This window comes from Acomys russatus, chromosome 25, assembly GCF_903995435.1.
Source record: "Acomys russatus chromosome 25, mAcoRus1.1, whole genome shotgun sequence".
NCBI classification, from domain to species: Eukaryota; Metazoa; Chordata; class Mammalia; order Rodentia; family Muridae; genus Acomys; species Acomys russatus.
In genome coordinates, this window is record NC_067161.1 from 11,125,905 (window position 1) to 11,135,124 (window position 9,220).

Below are 9,220 nucleotides of genomic sequence, written 5' to 3' on the forward strand. Positions count from 1 at the left end.
AGAGTCTCACATAGCCTTAGCTGGTCTAGTTTGCTTTCCTGTTGCTGTGATGAATAACATAACCAGAAGGTACTTGGGATAAAAATTGTTTATTTCATTATATTTTCATGATATTTTAAAGAAACAGTGTAAGCCTCTCTCTCTCTCCCCTCTCCTCTCTCTTTCTCTCTCTCTCTCTCTCTCTCTCTCTCTCTCTCTCTCTCTCTCTCTCTCTCTCTCTCTCTCTCTCTCTCTCTCTCTGTGTGTGTGTTAGGATGGTTACAGGTTGTGGTCTGAGTAGTCCTACAATAATGGCTATCTCCTGATAATAAGGTCGATAATCTGGAAGTTGTTCAGTCCATAAAATTGAAAGCCTCAGGATGAAGAAATAGCTGAGAGGTTAAGTGCACTGGCTGCTCTTCCAAAGGTCCTGAGTTGAATTCCCAGCAACCACATGGTGGCTCACAACCATCTATAGTGAGATCTGGTGCCCTCTTCTGTTGTGTAAGCATATATACAGTCAGAACACAGTGTACACAATAAATAAATACGTCTTTTTTTAAAAACTGAAAGCCTCCCAGTCTCAATCTGTGGCAGGAGTCACAGAGGGTTCATAGAGGCTACTGGTCTTCAGTCTATGTTGGAATCCCAAAGAAGTAAGTTCTACTACCAGTAAAGTCATGCCTCAGCTGCAGGACAGATGAACTTACCAGCAAGAGTGAAGGCAAACAGACAAAAAGCAAAAGCTTCCTTCCTCCTTGTCCTGTTGTGTGGGCTGCTACTGGAAGGGTGTGGCCCAGATTCAGGCTGGGTCTCCCACCTCAAGTTATATAATCAAGAACCTCTCACAGAGGTGCCCTGCTGCTAGGGTCTTAGTTATTCCATATGTAGTCAATGACAGCCAAGGTTAGCCATCATATCACCTACCATTTTCAGATTAAAAGCTCATACCTGAGGGTCCAGGGAAGGAACCAAGGAGGAACTCTGCTTATGGCTTGCTCTCTGCTTTACTTCTAGCTAGCTTTTTTAAATTGTTTCAAGACAGGAATTGTCTCCTGGAGGATGTGGTGCACATATTAAGCCCCAGCACTTGACAAGATGAGGCAGGTGGGTCTCTGAGTTTGAGGCCAGCCTGGTCTACAGATGGAGAATCTTCTGTGAGCTCTGGCTGTCCTGGGACTTGCTGTGTACACCAGGATGACTGCAACCCAGAGGTCCACTTGCCTCTGCCTCCAGGTTGCTGGAATTTAAGGCAAGTGGCCACCACACCTGACATAGAGATAGCTTTTAAAAATAACGTCCAGGACTACCTTTCTGAGTTCTACCCACAGTGGGCTGGGCCCTCCCACATCAATCTATAATCAAGACAATGCTTCACAGATGTGCCTATAGACCAATCTGCTCTAGACAACTTCTCAAATGAGGCTCATTCACAGGACTCTGGACTGTGTGAACTTGACCACTGAAGCTAACAAGGACATTCCATCCCTTGTCCACCTGACACAACAACACATCACTTTAAGCCATAACCTTTCATTTCTCATTCACTTGATTTCATGATATTACCACAATATAGATTAGCACAAGCCAGTTTTTCAGTCCCACAGTCTTAAAACATTTCAATATTTTACAACTTTAATGTCTCTTTAAAAGCTCAAAGACTCTTAACAGTTGTCTCCTGAGAAATTAAAAAAAAAAAAAAAAACAATTTAAGTATTGATGGATACATGCTTCAGGAGTGAAGAACACTTGCTGCTCTTGCAGAGGACATAGATTTAGTTCCCAGAACTCACATGATGGTTCCTAACCATCTGTAACTCCAGTTCTAAGGCAACTGACACATCCTCTGAGTTTTTCCAGCACCAGGAATGCATGTGGTGTGCATGCTGGTGAAGCACTCATATATACATATATATTAAATAAGTCTAAAAATAAAACTGAAAAGCTATGTACTTTTTATTCCACAAGGGAAGAACCACTTTATAGGAGCAATCATATTAAAAGAAAATTCAAAATCCAGTAGTGTAAATCCAAACTCTGTAGCTTGGTGTCCAACATCTGGAACTCACTCATGGTCTGCTGGGCTCCAAAGAGCTTGTGCCTTCCTGCTTCTTCAGCTCTGCCATCCACAGAAGACACAGCTTGTGTGTTTGCCCAGGCCAGCTCCACTCCACACCTGTTGCTGTGTTCAGCAGATGTCCCATGACCCTGTCATCTTCAGTATTCAGGGTTTGCACTGGACATCAGGTTGCACCTTCACCAGTGGCCTCGCTTGGCCTTTCTTCAGGAAGTCTGAACTAATTGTCAGAGTGAAGCAAAGGTTTTGCTTCCACAGATTTCAAATTGAGATACATTGGCCTCAGGAGAGTATTTAAGGAGCTCTCAAACTTCTCTCTAAAACTTATAAGCCTCCGTTGTCTGCATTTCTCTCAGTATTCTTATCTTCCAAGGCCCCCACCAACAGCCCTATGCAACCCTGAGCACTCAATGACTCTAACAGGTCAAAAGTTCCAAACACTTCTAAAATTCTCAAACACAGCATGGTGAGGGTCATTACAGCTATATCTCATCTGCAAACCAAGATATGTTCTAGTTTCATCTCTGTTTTAAGAGTTTCTGTCTTGGCTTCTCTTGGTGATGAAGAGCAACCTTAGGATGAGAAAGAAACCTCTTCTCTCCATGTCTCCATGGGAGATTGTGTTCACCACAGCAGCAGACCTGAGCAAAGGGTCTTGCTATGTAGCTCTGGTTGGTCTGGATCTTGCTGTGTAGCTCAGGATGACCTTGAGATCACAGAGATCCACCCTCTCTGCCTCCCAAGTGCTGGGATTTAGGGTGTGCACCACTACCCTCAGCTAAAGTGTTGTTCTTAAGGCAGGATCTCAGGTCTCAGACTCCAAATCTTCCTGCTTCAGTCTTCTAAGCCCCAAGATTGTAGGCATTTGCCATGATGAGTGGCATGCTTTCATTTCATTCCAGATCACTTTCCTCTGAATAACTTTCTCTGAAGATGTCACTCATTAGCTGCCTTGTGATTATGGTTTTCAGTTGTCTCTCAGTGGGATGAGGCTGTCTCAGGACGTCTGATCCTGACAGTGCCAGAAGGGAAACTCAGCCCAGCACTGCTCCCAGCAGCCTGATTACATGTATATTTCAAAGGCTATACTTTACAACAAAGTGTAAAGATTAAGTATAGTTTAATATTTGAAATTTAAAGGTAAAAGTGTAAGAGCTACTTTACTTTTCTTAAGAACTTCCTTATGTAAGTGAAACTGTGAGGTGACATAATCAGTGGGCTGTAGAGATCTTAGAAGAGAGGAGCGTTTGTTATGACATGCTCAAAACTGTAGCCCCTCTGTTAACACCTGCTCGTCTTTAACATAACAGAAGTCATTTTGTTTTTCAGTCTCCATTTTGATTATTAAGGTGAAATTAAGTTCAGGTTCTCAGGTTCTACCTGCCTGGCAGCCTGAAGAGCTTTTTACTTACAATTCAATACTTGCTGAACATTCTGCTGGAATTAACGATATATGTTCTACTTAAAGAAAACCACAATACCCTACTATGTTCCCTTCTCCCGGAACAGTGGGGTGCTGGGAATTACCCAGGCCTATACCCTAGCCAATCAGCTTAAAATGCTTGGTCAAGCTATCTTAATACCATGTACTCAGAACAACCTAGATTCTTCTTCTGTTTAGCTAGTCAAAATGATGTAATGCTGCCCTCCCCCTAGCTTCTCACCTGGTTACCTGGCTGTTACCTGGTTATGGTTTTTCTTATAAAAGGCCTGCCTTAGAAACAGGCTGGCATCACAGTTAGGCTCCCTTCCTTTCTGTGGCCCTGATTGCAATCAGCCTCACCTTGGGGGTGTGCGATCACTCAATGAACCATCCCTGTCTGACTGAGACTGGAGTCTGAGTGGTTTGTGAGGTTAAGCTTACACTACCACAGTGTCGATATGGCCACACTCAACGTTACCAGTGTTCACTTGTTGCTTAAGCATCCTTGTTTGAGATGTGTGGGAAGCACACATTATTATCTCCATAGGCCATTTTGGCTTTATCAATTGCATTAAAGGTTTCTTGACTCTCAATCAGCTGGAAAGGCAAACTAGGTCCTAGGGTGAGAGAGACTTTCCTTTCTCACATCCTCTTACTTTTTGCTTCTCTCTGTACTGCCTCTGTTCGCACTGGGTAAGACAAATGGCCTCATCATTCAATTCAAGCAGCTTGGAGGTGGAGAGGTGTCCCTCTGAAGATTGGGCTGCTTGCTGGCATGGTGGCACACACCTTTTGTCCTAGCGCACAGGAGGCAGAGGGAATTGGATCTCCATGAGGTCAAGGACAGCCTGGTCTAAGACTGAGTCCAGGACAGCCAGGGCCACACAGAAAAAAAAAAAACCTGTATCAAAAAAAAAAAAAAAAAAACAATACAAAACAAAACCGAAACTTAGGCTGTTGAAGGTTGTGTGTCATGTTGCACACCCTTATATCCCAGCTATCCCAGCATTCTCACGTTTGGGACTAGCCTGGGCTACATGTTTTGGTCCAGGCCAAAACTCAACAATAGCAAAGAAACAAATAACAACCAAAAAACAAACAAACAAACAAACAAAAAACCACCAGTCAGAACCAGGGATAATGGGCTTGTACCAGCAGCCACATATCTAGGGTCCGGTTTGGTGGGACACACCTGTATTCTTAGCACCGGAGATGGATACAGGAGGAACACCGGAGCATTCTGGCCACACAGTGTAGCCAAATGGGAAAACTCTGAATTCAATGGGAGATTAAAGAATGTGGTAATGGAGGACACTTGACAGTGATTCCTGGCCTCAACATGCACAGGCACACATGTGCATGTGCGTATACACAATGGACACATAAGTATGTACAACATACACACACACACACACACACACACACACACACACACACACACACACACGCATGTCAAAAAAGAATGGGTTGGAAGTAAGCTCAACCTATGTTCAATTCTGTCTACCTGTGGGTGATGCCCTAGTACCTCAAAAGCATTAAGGATTTTTTTCCTTTTAGTTTTTTGAGACATGGTTTCTCTGTGTATCTTTGGCTGTCCTGGACTCACTTTGTAGACCAGGCTGTCCTTGAATTCACAGAGATCAGCCTGCCTTTCCCTCCCAAGTGCTGGGATTAAGGTGTGAGACAACACACCTGTCACATTAAGGCTTTTTGAATGTGTGTGTGTGTGTGTGCGCGCGCGCGTGCACGCATATATTAAGTTGTTCTGTTAAAAGCTATATTTCTGAAGAATGGCAACAGAAGGCACTTGTCAAGTTTTTCAGGAAAATATAGACAAAAGATAACTAATGAGTAAATACTCAAAGAAAAAACACTAAGAAAAACAAGTATTTATTGGAATCATTTTCCAAGACTCTGATTGTAAATGCTTTAGATAAATCTCCAAACTGTGGCTGTCAAGAGACTTATAATTAAGCAGTTAGAAGAACTGTCTACTTATTCAGAACCAGGTGCTCCCCCAGCCTGCCTTCAGTGACTCAGCACCTGAAGGCACGTCATCATCAATCACCAAATTCAACACATTTGCCACCAGTCACTTATCCTTAAAAAGGCCCTGCCTTCGCCTCTCTCTCTCTCTCTCTCTCTCTCTCTCTCTCTCTCTCTCTCTCTCTCTCTCTCTCTTTCTCTCTCTCTCTCTGTCTCTCTCTCTCTGTCTCTGTCTCTCTCTCTCTCTCTCTCATTCTCTCACTCACTCACCGGTGGCCTTTCAACCCCTGCCCAATAAATCTATTGCATGAGGTCTGTTGTGTGATTTGATCTTTGCAGCATTCCTTAGCTATGATCTGCCAGGACACTCTTTGGTCAAAAAGTTCTAACTTTGGTGCCAAGACTCAGTAGGATATCCTGGTGCCTGCCAGCTCCCTCTCAGAGGGCCAAGCTGCTCTAGAACCCTATCCCTCATCTCTTTCTGGCCCACCCATCACTTGGCCTTCATCCATCCACCAACAATAGTAACTTACCTCTCTCTATCATAGTAAATGCTTCCTTACATGGCTGGTATTCTTGGAGGCAGAGGCCCCCACACTCCAGGCCCTTTCCCTTAGCTCAGCCTTTGTGTTTTAGCTCGGTCTTTGCCTTTGACTCCCCTCAAAAGCTCTGGTAGCAGGTGCCAAGTCTCGTCAAGCTTTTAGTCCTTAGTCCCCATGCAGTGAGGTGACCGTCCACTGGCTGGCCTGTGTCTTCCTTGTTCCAGCCCTCTGAGTCCTGGGGAAACCTTGGACTTCAGGCACCTCTTCCACACCCACGGGAACAGAGTCATCCATAGAAAACCTCCAGCCTCTCCACCTGGCACCCAGCCTGGAGGGCTTCAATTTATTCACTTTGGCAATAAAATCTGGTGCCAGTCCATTGTGGCCTGCTGCGCCCTCCGTACGGGCACCTACATGCTTCTCTGCCTATTGCAGCCTGCGGCACCTCTGCTTGCTGCGTGCGCGTCGCCATCTCTCTTCTCCCTTGCTCTTGCCTCCCCCAGGAGCCGCAGTTCACCTGTGGCAGCCTAGGACTCTTACCTCTGCTTCCTCCCACTCAGAGCTACCCGCCCCATCTCTTTTTGTGCCTTCCTGGGTCTATACTTCGCAAATGTCCTGCCTCCTCCTAGGAGCTACCTCCTAGCCCTGAGGCTCCTCCACATCCTCCTGCCTCTATAATGGTGGAACCCTCTCTCAGGCGGAGTTCCTGGTTCCTGCCTTGTCTTTAAGCCTTCATCTCCCTGTCCTATGCCAAAAGTGTCTCTCTGGCTCCTGGAACACTGTTAAGGCCTTGGGGGACCCACCACGTGGGCAACTTTTTCACTCAGCTCTGGCCTGCTACATCCTTCTGGGTCTCTACTAAGGACTCTGACTGTCTCCTTTGTCCCCTGCACTCTCCTGGCTGTTTCTCACCCCAGCCTGCAGTCTCTCAGCTTCTGCTTGCAGCTCCCTCCTGGGACCTATGAGAGCATCCCGTGATGTTCAGCTTTATGACTCTCTCCCTCCATGCACTCAGGTTTTATTACTACAGCTTGGCCTCACAACAGATCAATGGACAAATAACTGCACACTTGGTCTCCCACTTCTCACATATTATGACAACTTCTGCCTCCACACAAACGACCCCAAAGTCACTTATCTCTAAGGTTTTCCTTCCCTCGCATAAAAAATCTTTTATCTCAATGTTTTCTCTGTACTTTTCTAAGAATAAAAACTATGTTGTAAACTCTATCTCAAGATTTGCAAGTTCATTTGGGTATAGTTGTTTTTGTTTTTTGTTTTGTTTTGTTTTGTTTTTAACAAAACCTCTATTTAATTTTTTTTTTCCAGTGAAGACTCAGGGGCCAGATGCTAGGGTGAAAGCCTGCTAGCTCAGAGAGGCAGAGAAAGCACCACCTGACCTTCCCACTCAGCTCATGTCCCGGAAGGAATGCCTCTCTCTAACACCCTGCTGCCTCAAACAACCTCCTTCAAACTGCATGTCCCAACCTTCTACTTCCTGTGTGCCTCTCTACTCATCCTCTTGACTCCCTCTTACTCTCCTGGAATTTTCCTAATAATCCTCTGCTCACTTTGTCAGCTGGTTGTTTGTTCTGCCTCTTGACCTATGGTTGGCTTTATTTAACCTTGTTGATAGTATTCAAGCAGAAAGCTTCTGGATTAAAGGTGTGTGCTAAGGCTGAGTTACATCACAACTAAGTATAGGTTTTTCCAGTAAATAACACAACCTTGGGGGTTCACAGTATAATGCAATATTCTACAATATGGTTTTAAATCTATGGTCTGCAACAAAAATTGGCTTTAAAGTTATAACAAAACTTTACTAATGTTAAAGAGCACATGGCACATGACTTCACCACCACCTTCCGATGACCACATGGCTTAAAACAACAGCTGCAGAACCTATTAGACCTTATGAGTCCTCTGTTTGTCATTGCATCTCTTTTTAGACTAAGGAAGCAACTACAAGTCTCATTTCTTTTGGGTTGATATGGAATTTTGAATGATGATAAAAGTTTAAGGTTATGTTTGCTACAACATACTCTGTATCTGATTCAACTCTGGTTTTAAATATACTGTATACGATGATTAAAATGTAAGGTTGTAAAGGTCTTCTCAGAGTAACAAAAGCTGACTTACGGTGTATGTCTAGGTACTTATGTCTGCTAATTGCTCAACACCAAGCAGCTAGAAAATTTAGATAAGATACATATGTTTGATAAATAACATATATTTGATGAATAAGAAACAATCATCCTAATTGAGGTAGCCCAGACCCAGAAAGATTAATTAATTAATTAATCATGTATAAGTGGATATTAGCCTAAAATAAATGTCCTCTGAGAGATTCCCCCCCAGTGGGGCATTGGGACAGTTACTGGGACTCAAAGCTGGACTCTGGGTGGAACAGTAAGAGTTGTAGGGAAGAGTGGGGGGGATGGAAGGTCCAGGAGGGAGCAGGAGGTCCACCGGGAGACCAACAAGGCCTTGCAGATCTAGACATAAGGAGGTCTGCACAAACTGATGCACCAACCAAGGGCAATGCATGCAGAGGACCAAGGCCCCGTGTTCAGTTGCAACTGATGGACTGCTGATGCTTCACACTGGGGGAGAGAGGACTGCTGCTGAGCCTCTGACATGCACTCTGGTGCCCATGAATGGTCCCTGCCCATTAGCAGGATGGCCTAGTAGGCACAAAGAGGAGGGGGATACAGGCTATCGTGATGAGACCTGATAGACTGTGGACAGACAATTGAGGTAAGAAGGGCCACCCCATAAGAGGTCTAGGGGAGAGGAACAGGCAGAAGAGGGACGGAAGGTGGGAATGGGAAAATAAGAGCCAGGGAATAACAATCAGAATGTAACGTGAATAAATTATAACAAAAAAATTAATTCCTAAGATCTATTCAGGCTCGCAGTAATATTGATAGCGCTTCTTTGTCTTTGCTCACTTTATGCTTTAGCTATCTGCATAAACCAAGCCATACAAAAAGCTGCAATATTCTATAATGGTGCTCTATAAAATGACCAGTAACTTGCTAGTCTGTCTCCCTACGGACTGAATCCATGATACATAAGTAGTTGGACAAACATGTTAAGTCAGCTTTTGTCACTCTGGGTAGACTTTTATAAACTGCTCCTGTACCATTAGGACAGCTCTCGTGGCCATGAGGTTATGGTCCATATGGCCCCGTGGCAACTTCCTTCTCGCTG